We start from the raw sequence: 25,512 nt of genomic DNA on the forward strand, positions 1-25,512 counted from the left end.
TCTACTCAATGTGTTCTCACAAATACATATTTGTTGAGGTAGTTCACAACTGAATCCTTCAAGCAACGGATCCTTTTCAAAGACCATCACAGGCAAGTAAGCATTTATCCTTTATGTTTTCATCTGATTGTACTGGATCTTCAACAAATTGATTTCCACTAATAATTTATTCATTGTTTTTTCCACAGTGGAACCCTCCAAGCAATGGATGATTTTCAAAGAAAGTCACAGGAAGTAAGTTTTTTCTCTGTTTGCATTTCTCAGATTGAAAACTGCATTCTTCTCTGTTTATATTCATGTATTATGTTCTTGCACTTGATGCCTACTCAGTAAGTTCTCAGAAATAATTATTTACTCAGGTAGTTCCCTACTGAATCCTTCAAGCAGCGGATCCTTTTCAAAGACCATCACAGGCAAGTAAGCACTTACCCTTTATGTACACATCTGATTGTACTGGATCTCCACCAAATCTATTTCCACTAATAATTTATTCATTGCGTTTTCCACAGTTGAACCCTCCAAGCAGTGGATCATTTTCAAACACTGTCGCTGGACGTAAGCTTTTTCTCTCTTTGTGTTTCTCAGATTGAAAAATGCATTCTCCTCTGTTTATATTCATGTATCATGTTATTGTATTTGATGTCTACTCAATGTGTTCTCACAAATACATATTTGATGAGGTAGTTCACCACTGAATCCTTCAAGCAACGGATCCTTTTCAAAGACCATCACAGCCATGTAAGCATTTATCCTTTATGTATTTGTCTGATAGCACTGGATCACCACCAAATCAGTTCCCACTAATAATTTATTAATTAGGTTTTCCACAGTTGAACCCGGCAAGCAATGGATCATTTTCAAAGCCAGTCACTGGAAGTAAGCTTTTTCTCTCTTTGTGTTTCTCAGATTGTAAAATTGCATTCTCCTCTGTTTATATTCATGTATCATGTTGTTGCACTTGATGCCTACTCAATACGTTCTCACAAATACTTATTTGCTCAGGTAGTTCACAACTGAATCCTTCAAGCAGCGGATCCTTTTCAAAGACCATCACAGGCAAGTAAGCATTTATTCTTTATGTATTTGTCTGATAGCACTGGATCACCACCAAATCAGTTCCCACTAATAATTTATTTATTAGGTTTTCCACAGTTGAACCCTCCAAGCAGTGGATCATTTTCAAAGACAGTCACAGGAAGTAAGCTTTTTCTCTCTTTGTGTTTCTCAGATTGTAAAATTGCATTCTCCTCTGTTTATATTCCTGTATCATGTCATTGTACTAGAGGTCTACTCAATGTGTTCTCACAAATACTTATTTGATGAGGTAGTTCACAACTGAATCCTTCAAGCAGCGGATCATTTTCAAACACCATCACAGGCAAGTAAGCATTTATCCTTTTTGTATATGTCTGATCGCACTGGATCACCACCAAATCAGTTCACACTAATTATTTATACATTAGGTTTTACACAGTTGAACCCTCAAAGCAATGGATCATTTTCAAAGAAAGTCACAGCAAGTAAGTTTTTTCTCTTTTTGCATTTCTCAGATTGAAAAATACATTCTTCTCGTTTTATATTCATGTATGATGTTGTTGCACTTGATGCCTTCACAATACGTTCTCACAAATACTTATTTGCTCAGGTAGTTCCCAACTGAATCCGTCAAGCAGCGGATCCTTTTCAAAGACCATCACAGGCAAGTAAGCATTTATCCTTATATGTTTTCATCTGATTGTACTGGATCTCCACCAAATCGATTTCCACTAATAATTTATTCTTTGTGTTTTCCACAGTTGAACCCTCCAAGCAATGGATGATTTTCAAAGAAAGTCACAGGAAGTAAGTTTTTTATCTGTTTGCATTTCTCAGATTGAAAACTGCATTCTTCTCTGTTTATATTCATGTATCTTGTTGTTGCACTTGATGCCTACTCAATAAGTTCTCAGAAATACTTATTTGCTCAGGTCGTTCACAACTGAATCCATGAAGCAGCGGATCCTTTTCAAAGACCATCACCGGCAAGTAAATATTTACCCTTTATGTATTTGTCTGATTATACTGGATCTCCACCAAATCGATTTCCTCTTATAAATTATTCATTACGTTTTCCACAGTTGAACCCTCCAAGCAGAGGATCATTTTCAAAGATAGTCACAGGAAGTAAGATTTTTCTCTCTTTGTGTTTCTCATATTGTTAAATTGCATTCTCCTCTCTTTATATTCATGTACTTGATGTCTATTCAATGTGTTCTCACAAATACTTATTTGATGAGGTCGTTCACAACAGAATCCTTCAAGCAGCGGATCCTTTTCAAAGACCATCACAGGCAAGTAAGCATTTATCGTTTATGGATTTTACTGATAGCACTGGATCACCATCAAATCGTTTCCCACTAATAATTTATTCATTAGGTTTTTCACAGTTGAACCCTCCAAGCAATGGATGATTTTCAAAGAAAGTCACAGGAGGTAGGTTTTTTATCTGTTTGCATTTCTCAGATTGAAAACTGCATTCTCCTCTGTTTATATTCATGTATCCTGTTGTTGCACTTGATGCCTACTCAATACGTTCTCACACATACTTATTTGCTCAGGTCGTTCACAACTGAATCCTTCAAGCAGCGGATCCTTTTCAAAGACCATCACAGGCAAGTAAGCATTTATCCTTTATGTTTTCATCTGATTGTACTGGATCTTCAACAAATTGATTTCCACTAATAATTTATTCATTGCGTTTTCCACAGTTGAACCCTCGAAGCAGAGGATCATTTTCAAAGACAGTCACAGGAAGTAAGCTTTTTCTCTCTTTGTGTTTCTCATATTGTTAAATTGCATTCTCCTCTCTTTATATTCATGTACTTGATGTCTATTCAATGTGTTCTCACAAATACTTATTTGATGAGGTCGTTCACAACAGAATCCTTCAAGCAGCGGATCCTTTTCAAAGACCATCACAGGCAAGTAAGCATTTATCGTTTATGGATTTTACTGATAGCACTGGATCACCATCAAATCGTTTCCCACTAATAATTTATTCATTAGGTTTTTCACAGTTGAACCCTCCAAGGAATGGATGATTTTCAAAGAAAGTCACAGGAGGTAGGTTTTTTATCTGTTTGCATTTCTCAGATTGAAAACTGCATTCTCCTCTGTTTATATTCATGTATCATGTTGTTGCACTTGATGCCTACTCAATACGTTCTCACACATACTTATTTGCTCAGGTCGTTCACAACTGAATCCTTCAAGCAGCGGATCCTTTTCAAAGACCATCACAGGCAAGTAAGCATTTATTCTTTATGTATTCATCTGATTGTACTGGATCTCTACCAAATCGATTTCCAATAATAATTTATTCATTGCGTTTTCCACAGTTGAACCCTCCAAGCAGTGGATCATTTTCAAAGAAAGTCACTGGAAGTAAGCTTTTTCTCTCTTTGTGTTTCTCAGATTGTAAAATTGCATTCTCCTCTGTTTATATTCATGTATCGTGTCATTGTATTTGATGTATACTCAATGTGTTCTCACAAATACTTATTTGATGAGGTAGTTCACAACAGAATCCTTCAAGCAGCGGATCCTTTTCAAAGACCATCACAGGCAAGTAAGCATTTATCGTTTATGGATTTTACTGATAGCACTGGATCACCATGTGAGGAGGAAGTAGCAGGAACATCAAAGAGTGAGCCGTCCCCTCAACCTCCCAAGATAGAGCAAGAGATAAAGCCTGAAAGAGAGTTAGGAGCAAGACCGAAGGAAAGGCAGATGACAGAGGCGCGCGCGAAGGAGGAGAGAAAGATCCGCGAGGCTGAGATAGGAGAGGGAGAAGGCGGGGAAAAGCGCGAGGAGGAAAAACGGAAGAAACGGTCAGAGACATCAGTTGAGAGTGAGGGAGAGAAGTGGAACCGCGACAGGGAGAGTATAGACCTGTTCTTGACGACTGAAGAAGGAAATAGATCAAAGGAAACACAGAAAGTAACCGTGATAGAGGAGAAAGTGACTGAAGAACCAGACGAAGAAGTGAGGGTGTTCTCAGTCCCACAGAAAAGACTAGCCGAGGGTAACATAGATGAAGAATACAAAGATTCAGCGAAAGGAAAGTTCAAACCTATAATACCTGGCCTTAGCCCTGAAGAATGGACAGTTCTGGTGTATCACAGGGCTCAAGGTCCAGAGAAAATGGTACATCAATTAGATCCGGAAGTAGAGAAAGAGCTGTCGAAAGAGGGAGATTGGGCCCGCCATCCATGTTGCGGGACCCTCTGTGCGGTCCGCAATGGATTTCTGAGAATGCCAACCGAGAAAGAGAAAAGTGCGAAAACCTACTATTAAAAGAGTTACCTGTTGATAAATCGTTAGCGTAGTTTTGGGACGATTCCCCACCTCATTTGCTGTTACAAAACCCAGTTACTGTTGAAGAAAGAGTTGACCCAAGATGTGTTAATAAAAATTCTTTATTTCTTAATTCTGAAGCCTCTCTCGTCCTTCCTGATGCAGAGTTACATAAAGATGTAGTTGAACCCCCCCACACACCACCAAATCAGTTCCCACTAATAATTTATTTATTAGGTTTTCCACAGTTGAACCCTCCAAGCAGTGGATCATTTTCAAAGAGAGTCACTGGAAGTAAGCTTTTTCTCTCTTTGTGTTTCTCAGATTGTAAAATTGCATTCTCCTCTGTTTATATTCATGTTTCATGTCATTCTATTTGATGTCTACTCAATCTGTTCTCACAAATACTTATTTGATGAGGTAGTTCACAACTGAATCCTTCAAGCAGCGGATCCTTTTCAAAGACCATCACAGGCAAGTAAGCATTTATCCTTTATGTTTTCATCTGATTGTACTGGATCTTCAACAAATCTATTTCCACTAATAATTTATTCATTGTGTTTTCCACAGTTGAACCCTCCAAGCAATGGTTGATTTTCAAAGAAAGTCACAGGAAGTAAGTTTTTTATCTGTTTGCATTTCTCAGATTGAAAACTGCATTCTTCTCTGTTTATATTCATGTATCCTGTTGTTGCACTTGATGCCTACTCAATAAGTTCTCACAAATACTTATTTGCTCAGGTCGTTCACAACTGAATCCTTCAAGCAGCGGATCCTTTTCAAAGACCATCACAGGCAAGTAAGCATTTATCCTTTATGTATTCATCTGATTGTACTAGATCTCCACCATATCGATTTCCACTAATAATTTATTCATTGCGTTTTCCACAGTTGAACCCTCCAAGCAGTGGATCATTTTCAAAGACAGTCACTGGAAGTAAGCTTTTTCTCTCTTTGTGTTTCTCAGATTGTAAAATTGCATTCTCCTCTGTTTATATTCATGTATCATGTCATTGTATTTGATGTCTACTCAATGTGTTCTCACAAATACTTATTTGCTCAGGTAGTTCACAACTGAATCCTTCAAGCAGCGGATCCTTTTCAAAGACCATCACAGGCAAGTAAGCATTTATCATTTATGGATTTTTCTGATAGCACTGGATCACCACCAAATCGTTTCCCACTAATAATTTATTCATTAGGTTTTTCACAGTTGAACACTCGAAGCAATGGATGATTTTCAAAGAAAGTCACAGCAAGTAAGTTTTTTCTCTTTTTGCATTTCTCAGATTGAAAACTGCATTCTTCTCGGATTATATTCATGTATCATGTTGTTGCACTTGATGCCTACACAATACGTTCTCACAAATACTTATTTGCTCAGGTAGTTCCCAACTGAATCCTTCAAGCAGCGGATCCTTTTCAAAGACCATCACAGGCAAGTAAGCATTTATCCTTTATGTATTCATCGGATTCTACTGGATCTCCACCAAATCGATATCCACTAATAATTTATTCATTGCGTTTTCCACAGTTGAACCCTCCAAGCAGTGGATCATTTTCAAAGACAGTCACTGGAAGTAAGAGTTTTTTTCTCTTTGTGTTTCTCATATTGTTAAACTGCATTCTTCTCTGTTTATATTCATGTATCAGGTTATTGTACTTGATGTCTATTCAATGTGTTCTCACAAATACTTATTTGATGAGGTAGTTCACAACTGAATCCTTCAAGCAGCGGATCCTTTTCAAAGACCATCACAGGCAAGTAAGCATTTATTCTTTATGTATTTGTCTGATAGCACTGGATCACCACCAAATCAGTTCCCACTAATAATTTATTTATTAGGTTTTCCACAGTTGAACCCTCCAAGCAGTGGATCATTTTGAAAGAGAGTCACTGGAAGTAAGCTTTTTCTCTCTTTGTGTTTCTCAGATTGTAAAATTGCATTCTCCTCTGTTTATATTCATGTTTCACGTCATTCTATTTGATGTCTACTCAATGTGTTCTCACAAATACATATTTGATGAGGTAGTTCACAACTGAATCCTTGAAGCAGCAGATCCTTTTCAAAGACCATCACAGGCAAGTAAGCATTTATCCTTTATGTATTCATCTGACTGTACTGGATCTCCACCAAATCGATTTCCACTAATAATGTATTATTTGCGTTTTCCACAGTTGAACCCTCCAAGCAATGGATCATTTTCAAAGAGAGTCGCTGGAGGTAAGCTTTTTCTCTGTTTGCATTTCTCAGATTGAAAACTGCATTCTTCTCTGTTTATATTCATGTATCATGTTGTTGCACTTGATGCCTACTCAATACGTTCTCACAAATACTTATTTGCTCAGGCAGTTCCCAACTGAATCCTTCAAGCAGCGGATCCTTTTCAAAGACTATCACAGGCAAGTAAGCATTTATCCTTTATGTATTCATCTGATTGTACTGGATCTCCACCAAATCTATTTCCACTAATAATTTATTCATTGCGTTTTCCACAGTTGAACCCTCCAAGCAGTGGATCATTTTCAAACACAGTCGCTGGACGTAAGCTTTTTCTCTCTTTGTGTTTCTCAGATTGTAAAATTGCATTCTCCTCTGTTTATATTCTTGTATCATGTCATTGTATTTGATGTCTACTCAATGTGTTGTCACAAATACTTATTTGAAGAGGTCGTTCACAACTGAATCCTTCAAGCAGCGGATCCTTTTCAAAGACCATCACAGGCAAGTAAGCATTTATTCTTTATGTATTTGTCTGATAGCACTGGATCACCATCAAATCGTTTCCCACTAATAATTTATTCATTAGGTTTTTCACAGTTGAACCCTCCAAGCAATGGATGATTTTCAAAGAAAGTCACAGGAGGTATGTTTTTTATCTGTTTGCATTTCTCAGATTGAAAACTGTATTCTCCTCTGTTTATATTCATGTATCCTGTTGTTGCACTTGAGGCCTACTCAATACGTTCTCACACATACCTATTTGCTCAGGTCGTTCACAACTGAATCCTTCAAGCAGCGGATTCTTTTCAAAGACCATCACAGGCAAGTAAGCATTTATCCTTAATGTATTCATCTGATTGTACTGGATCTCCACCAAATCGATTTCCAATAATAATTTATTCATTGCGTTTTCCACAGTTGAACCCTCCAAGCAGTGGATCATTTTCAAAGACAGTCACTGGAAGTAAGCTTTTTCTCTCTTTGTGCTTCTCAGATTGTAAAATTGCATTCTCCTCTTTTTATATTCATGTATCGTGTCATTGTATTTGATGTCTACTCAATGTGTTCTCACAAATACTTATTTGATGAGGTAGTTCACAACTGAGTCCTTCAAACAGCGGATTCTTTTCAAAGACCCTCACAGGCAAGTAAGCATTTATTTTTATGTATTTGTCTGATAGCACTGGATCACCACCAAATCGTTTCCCACTAATAATTTATTTATTAGGTTTTCCACAGTTGAACCCTCCAAGCAGTGGATCATTTTCAAAGACAGTCACTGGAAGTAAGCTTTTTCTCTCTTTTTGTTTCTCAGATTGTAAAATTGCATTCTCCTCTGTTCATATTCATGTTTCATGTCATTGTACTTGAGGTCTACTCAATGTGTTCTCACAAATACTTATTTGATGAGGTAGTTCATAACTGAATCCTTCAAGCAGCGGATTATTTTCAAACACCATCACAGGCAAGTAAGCATTTATCCTTTATGTATATGTCTGATCGTACTGGATCTCCACCAAATTTGTTCCCACTAATAATTTATTCATTACTTTTTCCACAGTTGAATCCTCCAAGCAATGGATCATTTTCAAAGAAAGTCACAGCAAGTAAGTTTTTTCTCCTTTTGAATTTCTCAGATTGAAAACTGCATTCTTCTCAGTTTATATTCATGTATCATGTTGTTGCACTTGATGCCTACACAATACGTTCTCACAAATACTTATTAGCTCAGGTAGTTCACAACTGAATCCTTCAAGCAGCGGATTCTTTTCAAAGACCATCACAGGCAAGTAAGCATTTATCCTTTATGTATTCATATGATTGTACTGGATCTCCACCAAATCGATTTCCACTAAAAATTTATTCATTGCGTTTTCCACATTTGAACCCTCCAAGCAGTGGATCATTTTCAAAGACAGTCACAGAAAGTAAGATTTTTTTCTCTTTCTGTTTCTCATATTGTTAAATTGCATTATTCTCTGTTTATATTCATGTATCAGGTTATTGTACTTGATGTCTATTCAATGTGTTCTCACAAATACTTATTTGATGAGGTAGTTCACAACAGAATCCTTCAAGCAGCGGATCCTTTTCAAAGACCATCACAGGCAAGTAAGCATTTATCGTTTATGTATTTGTCTGATAGCACTGGATCACCACCAAATCGTTTCCCACTAATAATTTATTCATTAGGTTTTCCACAGTTGAACCTTCCAAACAATGGATGACTTTCAAAGAAAGTCACAGGAGGTATGTTTTTTATCTGTTTCAATTTCTCAGATTGAATACTGCTTTCTCCTCTGTTTATATTCATGTATCATGTTGTTGCACTTGATGCCTACTCAATACGTTCTCACAAATACTTATTTGCTCAGGTCGTTCAGAACTGAATCCTTGAAGGAGCGGATCGTTTTCAAAGACCATCACGGGCACGTAAATATTTACCCTTTATGTATTCGTCTGATTATACTGGATCTCCACCAAATCGATTTACTCTTATAAATTATTCATTACGTTTTCCACAGTTGATCCCTTCAAGCAGTGGATCATTTTCAAATACAGTCACAGGAAGTAAGCTTTTTCTCTCTTGTGTTTCTCAGATTGTAAAATTGCATTCTCCTCTGTTTATATTCATGTATCATGTCATTGTACTTGAGGTCTACTAAATGTGTTCTCACAAATACTTATTTGATGAGGTAGTTCACAACTGAATCCTTCAAGCAGCGGATCATTTTCAAACACCATCACAGGCAAGTAAGCATTTATCCTTTATGTATATGTCTGATCGCACTGGATCTCCTCCAAATTGGTTCCCACTAATAATTTATTCATTACTTTTTCCACAGTTGAATCCTCCAAGCAATGGATCATTTTCAAGGAAAGTCACAGGAAGTAAGCTTTTTCTGTTTGCATTTTTCAGTTTGCAAAACTGCATTCTCCTCTGTTTATATTCATGTAACATGTTCTTGCACTTGATGCCTACTGAATACGTTCTCACCAATACTTATTTGCTCAGGTAGTTCCCAACTGAATCCTTCAAGCAGCGGATCCTTTTCAAAGACCTTCACAAGCAAGTAAGCATTTATCCTTTATGTATTCATCTGATTGAGAATCTTGAGAATCCCCTGGACTGCAAGGAGAACAAACCTATCAGTTCTAAAGGAAATCAACCCTGAATGCTCACTTGAAGGACAGATCCTGAAGCTGAGGCTCCAGTACTTTGGCCATCTCATGAGAAGTAAAGAGTCCTTGGAAAAAACCTTGATGTTAGGAAGGTGTGATGGCAAGAGGAGAAGGGGACGACCGAGGATGAGATGGCTGGACAGTGTCTGCGAAGCAACCAACATGAACCTGACACAACTCCGGGAGGCAGTAGAAGACAGGAGGGCCTGGCGTGCTCTGGTCCATGGGGTCACGAAGAGTCGGACACGACTAAACGACTAAACACACACACACATTCATCTGATTGTACTGGATCTCCACCAAATCGATTTCTACTCATAATTTATTCATTGCGTTTTCCACAGTTGAACCCTCCAAGCAGTGGATCATTTTCAAAGTCAGTCACAGGAAGTAAGATTTTTCTCTCTTTGTGTTTCTCATATTGTTAAATTGCATTCTCCTCTCTTTATATTCATGTATCATGTTATTGTACTTGATGTCTATTCAATGTGTTCTCACAAATACTTATTTGATGAGGTCGTTCACAAAAGAATCCTTCAAGCAGCAGAACCTTTTCAAAGACCATCACAGGCAAGTAAGCATTTATTGTTTATGGATTTGTCTGATAGCACTGGATCACCATCAAATCGTTTCCCACTAATAATTTATTCATTAGGTTTTTCACAGTTGAACCCTCCAAGCAATGGATGATTTTCAAAGAAAGTCACAGGAGGTATGTTTTTTATCTGTTTGCATTTCTCAGATTGAAAACTGTATTCTCCTCTGTTTATATTCATGTATTCTGTTGTTGCACTTGAGGCCTACTCAATACGTTCTCACACATACCTATTTGCTCAGGTCGTTCACAACTGAATCCTTCAAGCAGCGGATTCTTTTCAAAGACCATCACAGTCAAGTAAGCCTTTATCCTTAATGTATTCATCTGATTGTATTGGATCTCCTCCAAATCGATTTCCAATAATAATTTATTCATTGCGTTTTCCACAGTTGAACCCTCCAAGCAGTGGATCATTTTCAAAGACAGTCACTGGAAGTAAGCTTTTTCTCTCTTTGTGCTTCTCAGATTGTAAAATTGCATTCTCCTCTCTTTATATTCATGTTTCATGTCATTCTATTTGATGTCTACTCAATGTGTTCTCACAAATACTTATTTGATGAGGTAGTTCACAACTGAATCCTTCAAGCAGCGGATCCGTTTCAAAGACCTTCACAAGCAAGTAAGCATTTATCCTTTATGTATTCATCTGATTGAGAATCTTGAGAATCCCCTGGACTGCAAGGAGAACAAACCTATCAGTTCTAAAGGAAATCAACCCTGAATGCTCACTTGAAAGACAGATCCTGAAGCTGAGGCTCCAGTACTTTGGCCATCTCATGAGAAGTAAAGAGTCCTTGGAAAAAACCTTGATGTTAGGAAGGTGTGATGGCAAGAGGAGAAGGGGACGACCGAGGATGAGATGGCTGGACAGTGTCTGCGAAGCAACCAACATGAACCTGACACAACTCCGGGAGGCAGTAGAAGACAGGAGGGCCTGGCGTGCTCTGGTCCATGGGGTCACGAAGAGTCGGACACGACTAAACGACTAAACACACACACACATTCATCTGATTGTACTGGATCTCCACCAAATCGATTTCTACTCATAATTTATTCATTGCGTTTTCCACAGTTGAACCCTCCAAGCAGTGGATCATTTTCAAAGTCAGTCACAGGAAGTAAGATTTTTCTCTCTTTGTGTTTCTCATATTGTTAAATTGCATTCTCCTCTCTTTATATTCATGTATCATGTTATTGTACTTGATGTCTATTCAATGTGTTCTCACAAATACTTATTTGATGAGGTCGTTCACAAAAGAATCCTTCAAGCAGCAGAACCTTTTCAAAGACCATCACAGGCAAGTAAGCATTTATTGTTTATGGATTTGTCTGATAGCACTGGATCACCATCAAATCGTTTCCCACTAATAATTTATTCATTAGGTTTTTCACAGTTGAACCCTCCAAGCAATGGATGATTTTCAAAGAAAGTCACAGGAGGTATGTTTTTTATCTGTTTGCATTTCTCAGATTGAAAACTGTATTCTCCTCTGTTTATATTCATGTATTCTGTTGTTGCACTTGAGACCTACTCAATACGTTCTCACACATACCTATTTGCTCAGGTCGTTCACAACTGAATCCTTCAAGCAGCGGATTCTTTTCAAAGACCATCACAGTCAAGTAAGCATTTATCCTTAATGTATTCATCTGATTGTATTGGATCTCCTCCAAATCGATTTCCAATAATAATTTATTCATTGCGTTTTCCACAGTTGAACCCTCCAAGCAGTGGATCATTTTCAAAGACAGTCACTGGAAGTAAGCTTTTTCTCTCTTTGTGCTTCTCAGATTGTAAAATTGCATTCTCCTCTCTTTATATTCATGTTTCATGTCATTCTATTTGATGTCTACTCAATGTGTTCTCACAAATACTTATTTGATGAGGTAGTTCACAACTGAATCCTTTAAGCAGCGGATCCTTTTCAAAGACCATCACAGGCACGTAAGCATTTATCCTTTATGTTTTCATCTGATTGTACTGGATCTTCAACAAATCGATTTCCACTAATAATTTAATCATTGTGTTTTCCACAGTTGAACCCTCCAAGCAATGGATCATTTTCAAAGAAAGTCACAGGAAGTAAGTTTTTTCTCTGTTTGCATTTCTCAGATTGAAAACTGCATTCTTCTCGGTTTATATTCATGTATCCTGTTGTTGCACTTGATGCCTACTCAATAAGTACCCAGAAATACTTATTTGCTCAGGTCGTTCACAACTGAATCCTTCAAGCAGTGGATCCTTTTCAAAGACCATCACAGGTAAGTAAGCATTTATCCTTTATGTATTTGTCTCATAGCACTGGATCACCACCAAATCGTTTCCCACTAATAATTTATTCATTAGGTTTTCCACAGTTGAACCCTCCAAGCAATGGATGATTTTCAAAGACAGTCGCTGGAAGTAAGCTTTTTCTCACTTTGTGTTTCTCAGATTGTAAAATTGCATTCTCCTCTGTTTATATCCATGTATCATGTCATTGTACTTGATGTCTACTCAATGTGTTCTCACAAATATTTATTTGATGAGGTAGTTCACAACTGAATCCTTCAAGCAACGGATCCTTTTCAAAGACCATCACAGGCAAGTAAGCATTTATTCTTTATGTATTTGTCTGATAGCACTGGATCACCACCAAATCAGTTCCCACTAATAATTTATTTATTAGGTTTTCCACAGTTGAAACCTCCAAGCAATGGATCATTTTCAAAGAAAGTCACAGGAAGTAAGTTTTTTTCTCTGTTTGCATTTCTCAGATTGAAAACTGCATTCTTCTCTGTTTATATTCATGTATCATGGTGTTGCACTTGATGCCTACTCAATACGTTCTCACAAATACTTATTTGCTCAGGTAGTTCACAACTGAATCCTTCAAGCAGCGGATCCTTTTCAAAGACCATCACAGGCAAGTAAGCATTTATTCTTTATGTATTTGTCTGATAGCATTGGATCACCACCAAATCAGTTCCCACTAATAATTTATTTATTAGGTTTTCCACAGTTGAACCCTCCAAGCAGTGGATCATTTTCAAATACAGTAACTGGAAGTAAGCTTTTTCTCTCTTTGTGTTTCTCAGATTGTAAAATTGCATTCTCCTCTGTTTATATTCATGTTTCATGTCATTCTATTTGATGTCTACTCAATGGGTTCTCACAAATACTTATTTGATGAGGTCGTTCACAGCTGAATCCTTCAAGCAGCGGATCCTTTTCAAAGACCATCACAGGCAAGTAAGCATTTATCCTTTATTTTTGCATCTGATTGTACTGGAGCTTCAACAAATCGATTTCCACTAATAATTTATTCATTGTGTTTTCCACAGTTGAACCCTCCAAGCAATGGATGATTTTCAAAGAAAGTCACAGGAAGTAAGTTTTTTATCTGTTTCCATTTCTCAGATTGAAAAATGCATTCTTCTCTGTTTATATTCATGTATCCTGTTGTTGCACTTGATGCCTACTCAATAAGTTCTCAGAAATACTTATTTGCTCAGGTCGTTCAAAACTGAATCCTTCAAGCAGTGGATCATTTTCAAAGACCATCACGGGCAAGTAATTATTTACCCTTTATGTATTCGTCTGATTATACTGGATCTCCACCAAATCGATTTCCTCTTATAAATTATTCATTACGTTTTCCACAGTTGATCCCATCAAGCAGTGGATCATTTTCAAAGACAGTCACAGGAAGTAAGCTTTTTCTCTCTTGTGTTTCTCAGATTGTAAAATTGCATTCTCCTCTGTTTATATTCATGTATCATGTCATTGTACTTGAGGTCTACTCAATGTGTTCTCACAAATACTTATTTGATGAGGTAGTTCACAACTGAATCCTTCAAGCAGCGGATCATTTTCAAAGACCATCACAGGCAAGTAAGCAATTATCCTTTTTGTATATGTCTGATCGCACTGGATCTCCACCAAATCGGTTCCCACTAATAATTTATTCATTACTTTTTCCACAGTTGAATCCTCCAAGCAATGGATCATTTTCAAAGAAAGTCACAGCAAGTAAGTTTTTTCTCTTTTTGCATTTCTCAGATTGAAAACTGCATTCTTCTCTGTTTATATTCATGTATCATGTTGTTGCACTTGATGCCTACACAATACGTTCTCACAAATACTTATTTGCTCAGGTAGTTCCCAACTGAATCCTTCAAGCAGCGGATCCTTTTCAAAGACCATCACAGGCAAGTAAGCATTTATCCTTTATGTATTCATATGATTGTACTGGATCTCCACCAAATCGATTTCCACTAATAATGTATTCATTGTGTTTTCCACAGTTGAACCCTCCAAGCAGTGGATCATTTTCAAAGACAGTCACAGGAAGTAGGCTTTTTCTCTCTGTGTGTTTCTCAGATTGTAAAATTGCATACTCCTCTGTTTATATTCATGTATCATGTCATTGTATTTGATGTCTACTCAATGTGTTCTCACAAATACTTAATTGATGAGGTACAGTAGTTCACAACTGAATCCTTCAAACAGCGGATCCTTTTCAAAGACCATCACAGGCAAGTAAGCATTTATTCTTTATGGATTTGTCTGATTGCACTGGATCACCACCAAATCGTTTCCCACTAATAATTTATTCATTAGGTTTTTCACAGTTGAACCCTCCAAGCAATGGATGATTTTCAAAGAAAGTCACAGGAGGTATGTTTTTTATCTGTTTGCATTTCTCAGATTGAAAACTGCATTCTCCTCTGTTTATATTCATGTATCATGTTCTTGCACTTGATGCCTACTCAATACGTTCTCACAAATACTTATTTGCTCAGGTTGTTCACAACTGAATCCTTCAAGCAGCGGATCCTTTTCAAAGACCATCACAGGCAAGTAAGCATTTATCCTTTATGTATTCATCTGATTGTACTGGATCTCCACCAAATCGATTTCCACTAATAATTTATTCATTGTGTTTTCCACAGTTGAACCCTCCAAGCAATGGATGATTTTCAAAGAAAGTCACAGGAAGTAAGTTTTTTATCTGTTTCCATTTCTCAGATTGAAAAATGCATTCTTCTCTGTTTATATTCATGTATCCTGTTGTTGCACTTGATGCCTACTCAATAAGTTCTCAGAAATACTTATTTGCTCAGGTCGTTCAAAACTGAATCCTTCAAGCAGTGGATCATTTTCAAAGACCATCACGGGCAAGTAATTATTTACCCTTTATGTATTCGTCTGATTATACTGGATCTCCACCAAATCGATTTCCTCTTATAAATTATTCATTACGTTTTCCACAGTTGATCCCATCAAGCAGTGGATCATTTTCAAAGACAGTCACAGGAAGTAAGCTTTTTCTCTCTTGTGTTTCTCAGATTGTAAAATTGCATTCTCCTCTGTTTATATTCATGTATCATGTCATTGTACTTGAGGTCTACTCAATGTGTTCTCACAAATACTTATTTGATGAGGTAGTTCACAACTGAATCCTTCAAGCAGCGGATCATTTTCAAACACCATCACAGGCAAGTAAGCAATTATCCTTTTTGTATATGTCTGATCGCACTGGATCTCCACCAAATCGGTTCCCACTAATAATTTATTCATTACTTTTTCCACAGTTGAATCCTCCAAGCCATGGATCATTTTCAAAGAAAGTCACAGCAAGTAAGTTTTTTCTCTTTTTGCATTTCTCAGATTGAAAACTGCATTCTTCTCGGTTTATATTCATGTATCATGTTGTTGCACTTGATGCCTACACAATACGTTCTCACAAATACTTATTTGCTCAGGTAGTTCCCAACTGAATCCTTCAAGCAGCGGATCCTTTTCAAAGACCATCACAGGCAAGTAAGCATTTATCCTTTATGTATTCATATGATTGTACTGGATCTCCACCAAATCGATTTCCACTAATAATGTATTCATTGTGTTTTCCACAGTTGAACCCTCCAAGCAGTGGATCATTTTCAAAGACAGTCACAGGAAGTAAGCTTTTTCTCTCTGTGTGTTTCTCAGATTGTAAAATTGCATACTCCTCTGTTTATATTCATGTATCATGTCATTGTATTTGATGTCTACTCAATGTGTTCTCACAAATACTTAATTGATGAGGTACAGTAGTTCACAACTGAATCCTTCAAACAGCGGATCCTTTTCAAAGACCATCACAGGCAAGTAAGCATTTATTCTTTATGGATTTGTCTGATTGCACTGGATCACCACCAAATCGTTTCCCACTAATAATTTATTCATTAGGTTTTTCACAGTTGAACCCTCCAAGCAATGGATGATTTTCAAAGAAAGTCACAGGAGGTATGTTTTTTATCTGTTTGCATTTCTCAGATTGAAAACTGCATTCTCCTCTGTTTATATTCATGTATCATGTTCTTGCACTTGATGCCTACTCAATACGTTCTCACAAATACTTATTTGCTCAGGTTGTTCACAACTGAATCCTTCAAGCAGCGGATCCTTTTCAAAGACCATCACAGGCAAGTAAGCATTTATCCTTTATGTATTCATCTGATTGTACTGGATCTCCACCAAATCGATTTCCACTAATAATTTATTCATTGCGTTTTCCACAGTTGAACCCTCCAAGCAGTGGATCATTTTCAAAGACAGTCACTGGAAGTAAGCTTTTTCTCTCTTTGTGTTTCTCAGATTGTAAAATTGCATACTCCTCTGTTTATATTCATGTATCATGTCATTGTATTTGATGTCTACTCAATGTGTTCTGTCAAATACTTACTTGATGAGGTAGTTCACAACTGAATCCTTCAAGCAGCGGATCCTTTTCAAAGACCATCACAGGCAAGTAAGCATTTATCCTTCATCTATTTGTCTGATAGCACTGGATCACCACCAAATCAGTTCACACCAATAATTTATTCATTAGGTTTTCCACAGTTGAACCCTCCAAGCAATGGATCATTTTCAAAGAAAGTCACAGGAGGTATGTTTTTTATCTGTTTGCATTTGCTTCCCCAAGCCCCGAAATGAAGACGCAGACAACAAACATTCTTTTGGCATTAAACATGGGCCACACTTTATTAGCCAAATCAGATTTCCTTAAACCAAATAACACCATATCCTTAATTGAGGGGGCCTGCGGTAGTGCGGGGAAATAACACCAAATAATTCCTTATATGCCAATGGGCGAGTCCCAGTCCCCAGGTTCCAGCTGTCTCACGACCGGAGGAACCTGCAAGGCTTAATTAAAACACCCCGGACCTCCAGCCATCTCCTTTAATGACTTTTTGGTCCGGAAGTGTTTCAGCGCCTCAGTTGCCTTCAGCCCTGTAATCGCACGATCCGCAGGAACTGTCAGCATTGACGCACTGTTACTTAATGAATATTACCAAAAGGGAAACACCGTGACGACCAGTTATTCCCGCACTACCCGCCACAAACATGAGGACCAGCATCGGCTATGTCCCATGTACCCACCAAGAAGACCAAATTCTTCAAGCAGGCCCCCTCTCAAATCATCCAGAAAAATGTCCAAACCTGCCTCAGACAGGTGGACCCCATCCTCACGGAAATACTCCAAACTGGTTGATAAAATTCTGCGATGCCCAATCACAGAACCGAGGCCGCGTTTGCTGACACCTCTGCAAACTTCCTTGTTAACCAAACGACGGGCATTGTTTACCCTGTCCCCATTAATCGCACCACGCCAATTTAAGCGTGGAATGATTGTTGACCAAACGATCCTCATCATGGGATATAAGGCATGTAGCCTATCGAAATCCCTCAATATATCCAATATTAATGCCTTACCAGGTACCTGGGGCAAATCATTACCCCCCAAGTGAACTACCAAGATGTCAGGAGGCGAACATCCAAAGGTAGTCAACCGTCCTAGTTGAATCCATTGCATGCCCCGCATGCCCTTCCAAGTAATCGAAGCCCGGGCTCCAAGCCCCAGGTCACTTCCCCAATGGGAAGCAGCCGCATAGCGAGCTGCCCAATATACGTAGCTGTGTCCTACAATCATGATGTTCCATCGTGCCCCCAGCATCTCTCCGCCTGAAAGACAAAAACAACCCCTACCTATACGTTAGGTAATTGTCTTATATACTTTCTGTAACAACCCGATGACCAGCGACCCAACTGTTTGATTCGCTCATCATCGTATCCAAGAGCTGCCGCCGTCGATGCCGCCCCTATTCGAAATGAATGTGTACCAAATCTCAAGCCTTGAACACCAACTCTTTCCAGTGCCATGTCAGTTAGTTTCCAAAACTGATATTTTGTAAGGGGCGCTCCATCTTTGTCTTGAAAGAAATAACCCCCCGTGCCTAACCTAAAACGAATAAAGTGGCTTACCGCTTGAACAGGGCATATCTTTTCTATACTGCACCGTCCCAGCCTTATCTGCCCGCCTTTGCCTTGTTGGTCAGTTTTAGATCTCCTAATCTTAATTATAACCTGCCCATTTTGAATCCCTACGTCATCCCACTGTAATGCCGTCCGTGACTCGTCCGTTTTACTGAAAGCTACCAACTCACTAATACGTAGCACCCCAAAAAAGGCTACCAACGACGCCGCATGAAAAAGCACCTGCTCATATCTATCCCTACATAAGGTACCCCACAGCTCTACTAAACTTTCCAAAATCCTTGGAGAAATGGGTGTCCTATCATCCCTTAGCCTTCCCCGCTCACGAGACCATCCCTCAATCATGTTCCTAATTCTAAAATCACCCGACCAATCCTTCAGGCCTTTTGCCTTCGCATAAAAACTCAACGCTGCTAACTTACCCTGAATAGTACCTGGGGCTATTCCTAAATTCCAAAAACTCAGTCACAGCCATTCTATATTTTATACCTGTTCTCGGGGCCAAAGCCATACCTATCGCTTCCTCACGCCAATCTGCCAGACCTCCGCCGGAAGCACCTCCGGCAGATCCCTGGCTTCCGGCGCCAGCTCCCTGAAACGCTGGATCTGTTGGCGTGAAAGAGCATCAGCGATCCGATTATCTATGCCCGGCACGTGTCGCGCGTGCACCACAACATTATTCTGTAGTGCCTTCAATGTAAATGCGCGCACCAAATCCATAACCCTTTCTGATCGTGAGGTTAAGTTATTGATGATGTAAACAACCGCCAGGTTGTCGCACCAAAAGCGCACCACGGTATTGGACCACTCCTCGGCCCATAACCACAGTGCCCCAACTATTGGAAAAAACTCTAAAAATGTTAAATCCCTAGTAATACCTTGCCTATGCCATTCGTCCGGCCACACTCCTGCACACCATCTGCCCTGAAAATAAATTCCGAAACCCAACGCCCCAGCAGCATCTGAATTCACTTGGACATCAGCCCTAAGGTTCATGTCAGATCTCCAAAAAGAAACCCCGTTAAAATGTTCCAAAAACTGCTCCCATAACCTCAGATCCTCCCTGATACCTTTCGTTATTCTCGTCTTATGAAATGGTTTCTTCAACCCTGACATGGCGCTGGAAAGACGCCGCACAAAAGCCCTTCCCGGCGCTACGACCTTACACGCAAAATTCAAATGCCCTACCACGTGTTGTAGCTCCTTTAATGTTATCTTCTTTTTATCCCTAAAACTACCAACCAATCTCTGAATATTTACCAATTTGTCTTGCGGCAATCTTGAAGACTGCTGTGTTGTGTCTAATTCTATGCCTAAAAACGTAAGGGTCGTTGACGGCCCTTCCGTCTTTTCTTCCGCCAGTGGCAAACCTAACTCCCCTGCCAATTCCCTAAATGTGTCTAAGAATTCCTGACACCTCCCAGTGTTTGCTTGTCTACAGAACAAAAAATCATCCAAATAATGTGCTGTCAATCTACAGCCAATCCTCTGCCGAAGCAGCCATTCCACAAATGTGCTGAACCTTTCAAAGGCCGAACACGAGATTGAACAACCCATAGGTAGGGCCCTATCCACATAATAATACCCCTGAAATTGAAAACCCAGCAAATTAAAATCTGTTGGGTGAACAGGCAAAATCCGGAAGGCCGCTTTCACGTCGGCCTTGGCCATCTCTGCATTGACACCGCAAGATCTAATCATTTTTACCGCCTCATCAAATGATGTATACCGCACAGAACACAGTTCGTCTGGTATGGCATCATTGACAGACTCGCCCTCCGGAAAAGACAAATGATGTATTAGCCTGAATTCCCCTGGGGTTTTCTTTGGAACAATTCCCAAAGGCGATACCCTCAGGTCATCCAGCGGAGGCCTAGAAAATGGCCCCACGACCCTACCCTCACTAACCTCCTTGTCAATCTTCTTTTGAACTACCGTATTTTTCGCTCTATAAGACGCACCTTTCCATAAGACGCACCGATTTTTTAGGAGAAGAAAACAGGAAAATATAATCTGTTTTCTTCGCTCCATAAGATGCACAGACTTTCCACCCCCCTGTTTTGTGGGAAAAAAGTGAGTCTTATGGTGCAAAAAATACAGTACTTCCTCCATACCCTGTATTGACTTCAAATTTCTGGCAAAAAATGCCCTACACTTACCCAATGCTGGAATTCTAAATCCATATTGAAAGCCAGAACACAGATATGCTGCATCTTCCTGCATGGGATAATGCAGCAATCCCTTTCTCAAAATATTAATTTTGATTGGTGTTGGTCCCCTTTCCTGGAGGACCGCCACCCCCTTCAGACTTTCTACCAAAACCTCCTTGCTTGCCCTGCCGCTGTCCCCTGGCCCTGAAACAATTAGATCTGGGGTGTTTTCCCCCACAAGTAATGCATTCATGCTTGAACCTGCAAGGGGACTTGTTGCAAGACCCTCTATTATTGTATTCGTAGCAAGGCAGACGGGGTTGAACCGTCTGCCCCGCCCCCTGGCGGGTTCCGGAAGTCCCTGTGAACTTAATGTTAAGGTGCCCACAATCAAATCTGTGACCTAAATTCGTTTTAGCTGGCGACATATGTTGCAACCAAAGACCCGGGTGAACCTCGTCCCAACGAAGTTCTGGCCTAATGGCGCTCCTCATTCGGAACGCCTCATCATACCTAAGCCATGCTTGCCCCTCAAATTCTGCTTTTGCTCTGCGCAATATGTCATAATATTGAAACAGGGCGGAAGCCTTCCATGGTTGCATTTTTACCAAAACTCCTGCATATATGGTAAAACCAGTAACCCAATTATTCCAATTTCTGTCGGGCCTCTTCCACCTGTGTTTTTCTTTAACCTTTTCGTCATCCTTATCCAGCTCCTTTACCTCATATTCCCTATTCAGGAGGTCATAGAAGTCAATATAATCGCCTTTCCAAATTCGTTCCTTAATTGCTGGCGTCAGATGATCGCCTAGCGGCGAATTATAGTCTGTGTAAGGCATAGCTGTGAATGGGGCTGAATTATAGCCAGTATTCGGCACGGAAGGGTGCCGTGCTATCCCTAACTCACTGCCATCTTTTGCCAAAGTGTTCTTGTCAGGGCTTGAAAAAGGCATGCCCCAACCCAACCATTGCGGAGCAACTGGCGACCAAAACCCTCCGGGCCATGCCATAGGCGATGCCATGCCCATGTTGGGAGTGCCCATCGCCTGCGGTTGACCCTCAAACCACGGCCAACATACCCCTTGTGCTGCTGTGGTGCATGTGCCATCATACTCACCCCTCTTCTCACTCCTTGTGTCCTGGGCAGCCCCTTGCGGGTATGGATATGCATCATCATAGGGGTCATACCCACATGAAGTTCCTTCACCAGCATCTGTATTGCTTGTTGCCCCTGTCCGTCTGCGTTTGCTTCCCAGGATCCCGAGAGGCTCCGATGATACGTCTTCACCTCCATCTTGTCCTTCATGCTCATGCCCCTGCCCGGACTCAAGAACATCAAAACGTCTTGTCAATTCACGAGTCATCGCCCTCATTTCAGCCCTGCGTTTTCCCTTGGATTCCCTAGCCGACCGTCTTGGTGTAACCCCTATGCCCCCATGGGCCTGTGTCTCCAGTTGCTTAGCTTCCATGCTTACAACCTTCGAATGCAGTTCCCGTAGCATAGCCCATGACTCCTCATCAGAGGATGATTGTGGGGTTGAATGCTGAATAGCCGCTCTCCCACGCACGGGGTCCTTCCCCTTCTTCCTACCCCCTCCCTTTTTGGGTGGCATCTTGGAAAGGATTCCCTTATACTATAATATGTATGTAACTATATACCCTTCCTTTCTCTTAATTTAATTTTTTTTTAACTTGTGTATTTATTTATTTATTTAACTATTTATTTATTTATAATTTTTTAATATATATATATGTGTATATATATATTATATAGCCAGTATCCTTCCCCACGAATCCGCCTGCAAACGCACCCTGTTGTAAACCAAATGCCTTACAGACTGCTAAAGCCAGACCCAGAAAGAATTCTATCTATATTTTCTATGCTTTGTGAAAGCAAAACCAACTCACAAAATGGCCACCACCAGTTCGGCCATGCGGCTGGGTAAAACCTACAAAATGGCGGTCCCAAAAAACCCTGCTGCATCTTCCCTCCACGTGCTGCTGCCGGGTGGACACTCAACCCCTATCAATAACCACCCCCCCAAACCAGCACCACAATAGGCCCCTGTCCCACCAAAACCAGCGATGGCCCCAGCGGAGCCAGCCGATGACTAACCCAGATGGGGGGGGCGATCCCAGCCGGAAAAAAGGGTGGGACTCCTCCACAGTGTCCTATGGCGGCAGGCCTCGCCCCAGCAAAACCCCCCTGCTGCCTGCCTGCTCCCCCCGGTCTCTCCCCTAACGACCCCAAACAGCCACCAGCCAAGTGCCCAGATCGCCTCCCAAGCCACCCGCGAAATCCGGGATGCAGAAAATAGAACACGGTGGGGGGGGCTCAGAGGCGGAGGACGTTCCCCAGCTGACCGTCGGGGCCGCGGGCGCGGCCCGCCCGCCGCGCCGCCGCCCGCTCACCCTCTTCCCCCGAAGCTTCCTCCCACCAAAGCCCCACGTCTTCCTTTTTTTTTTTTTAATATTTCCCCACTACTTGCAGCCTCCGTAAGAAGGAATTGAGGGTGGGGGAGGGTGAACCGCTCCGCCACAGCTTCCAGCTCCTCGCCTCTCTCCCTGGCTGCCAAAAGCAAAAGAGCCCCTTAGGACGCACCGGCGCTCCCTTAAATAGCGCCGGTTGCGTCATCAAAATCACGTGGCCCTTTGTTGTCCACGCTTCCGGAGCCGGGGGAAGCAAGCCCGCTGCGCTTTTCCGAGGGCGTTCCTGCGCCCCTTCAGCGCGCTACCATTTCTAAGATTGAAAACTGCGTTCTCCTCTGTTTATACAGTATTCATGTATGATGTTGTTGCACTTGATGCCTACTCAATACGTTCTCACAAATACTTATTTGATAAGGTAGTTCACAACTGAATCCTTCAAGCAGCGGATCCTTTTCAAAGAACATCACAGGCAAGTAAGCATTTATCCTTTATGTATTTATCTGATAGCACTGGATCACCACCAAATCAGTTCCCACTAATAATTTATTCATTAGGTTTTCCACAGTTGAAACCTCCAAGCAATGGATCATTTTCAAAGAAAGTCACAGCAAGTAAGTTTTTTCTCTGTTTGCATTTCTGAGATTGAAAACTGCATTCTTCTCTGTTTATATTCATGTATGATGTTGTTGCACTTGATGCCTACTCAATACGTTCTCACAAATACTTATTTGCTCAGGTCGTTCACAACTGAATCCTTCAAGCAGCGGATCCTTTTCAAAGACCATCACCGGCAAGTAAGCATTTATCCTTTATGTATTCATCTGATTCTACTGGATCTCCACCAAATCGATTTCCACTAATAATGTATTCATTGCGTTTTCCACAGTTGAACCCTCCAAGCAGTGGATCATTTTGAAAGACAGTCACTGGAAGTAAGCTTTTTCTCCCTTTGTGTTTCTCAGATTGTAAAACTGCATTCTCCTCTGTTTATATTCATGTATCATGTCATTGTATTTGATGTCTACTCAATCTGTTCTCACAAATACTTATTTGATAAGGTAGTTCACAACTGAATCCTTCAAGCAGCGGATCCTTTTCAAAGAACATCACAGGCAAGTAAGCTTTTATCCTTTATGTATTTGTCTGATAGCACTGGATCACCACCAAATCAGTTCCCACTAATAATTTATTTATTAGGTTTTCCACAGTTTAACCCTCCAAGCAATGGATCATTTTCAAAGAAAGTCACAGGAAGTAAGTTTTTTCTCCGTTTGCATTTCTCAGATTGAAAACTGCATTCTTCTCGGTTTATATTCATGTATGATGTTGTTGCACTTGATGCCTACTCAATACGTTCTCACAAATACTTATTTGCTCAGGTCGTTCACAACTGAATCCGTCAAGCAGCGGATCCTTTTCAAAGACCATCACAGGCAAGTAAGCATTTATCCTTTACGTATTCATCTGATTGTACTGGATCTCCACCAAATCGATTTCCACTAATAATTTATTCATTGCGTTTTCCACAGTTGAACCCTCCAAGCAGTGGATCATTTTCAAAGACAGTCACAGGAAGTAAGCTTTTTCTCTCTTTGTGTTTCTCAGATTGTAAAATCGCATTCTCCTCTGTTTATATTCATGTATCATGTCATTGTATTTGATGTCTACTCAATGTGTTCTCACAAATAGTTAATTGATGAGGTAGTTCACAACTGAATCTTTCAAACAGCGGATCCTTTTCAAAGACCATCACAGGCAAGTAAGCATTTATTGTTTATGGATTTGTCTGATAGCACTGGATCACCACCAAATCGTTTCCCACTAATAATTTATTCATTAGGTTTTTCACAGTTGAAACCTCCAAGCAACGGATCATTTTCAAAGAAAGTCACAGGACGTATGTTTTTTATCTGTTTGCATTTCTCAGATTGAAAACTGCATTCTCCTCTGTTTATATTCATGTATCCTGTTCTTGCACTTGATGCCTACTCAATACGTTCTCACAAATACTTATTTGCTCAGGTAGTTCACAACTGAAACCTTCAAGCAGCGGATCCTTTTCAAAGACCATCACAGGCGAGTAAGCATTTATCCTTTATGTATTCATCTGATTGTACTGGATCTCCACCAAATCCATTTCCACTAATAATTTATACATTGCGTTTTCCACAGTTGAACCCTCCAAGCAGTGGATCATTTTCAAAGACAGTCACTGGAAGTAAGCTTTTTCTCTCTTTGTGTTTCTCAGATTGTAAAATTGCATTCTCCTCTGTTTATATTCATGTATCG

The sequence above is a fragment of the Pogona vitticeps genome, chromosome 4 (genome assembly GCF_051106095.1).
Source record: "Pogona vitticeps strain Pit_001003342236 chromosome 4, PviZW2.1, whole genome shotgun sequence".
In the NCBI taxonomy this organism is placed as follows: Eukaryota; Metazoa; Chordata; class Lepidosauria; order Squamata; family Agamidae; genus Pogona; species Pogona vitticeps.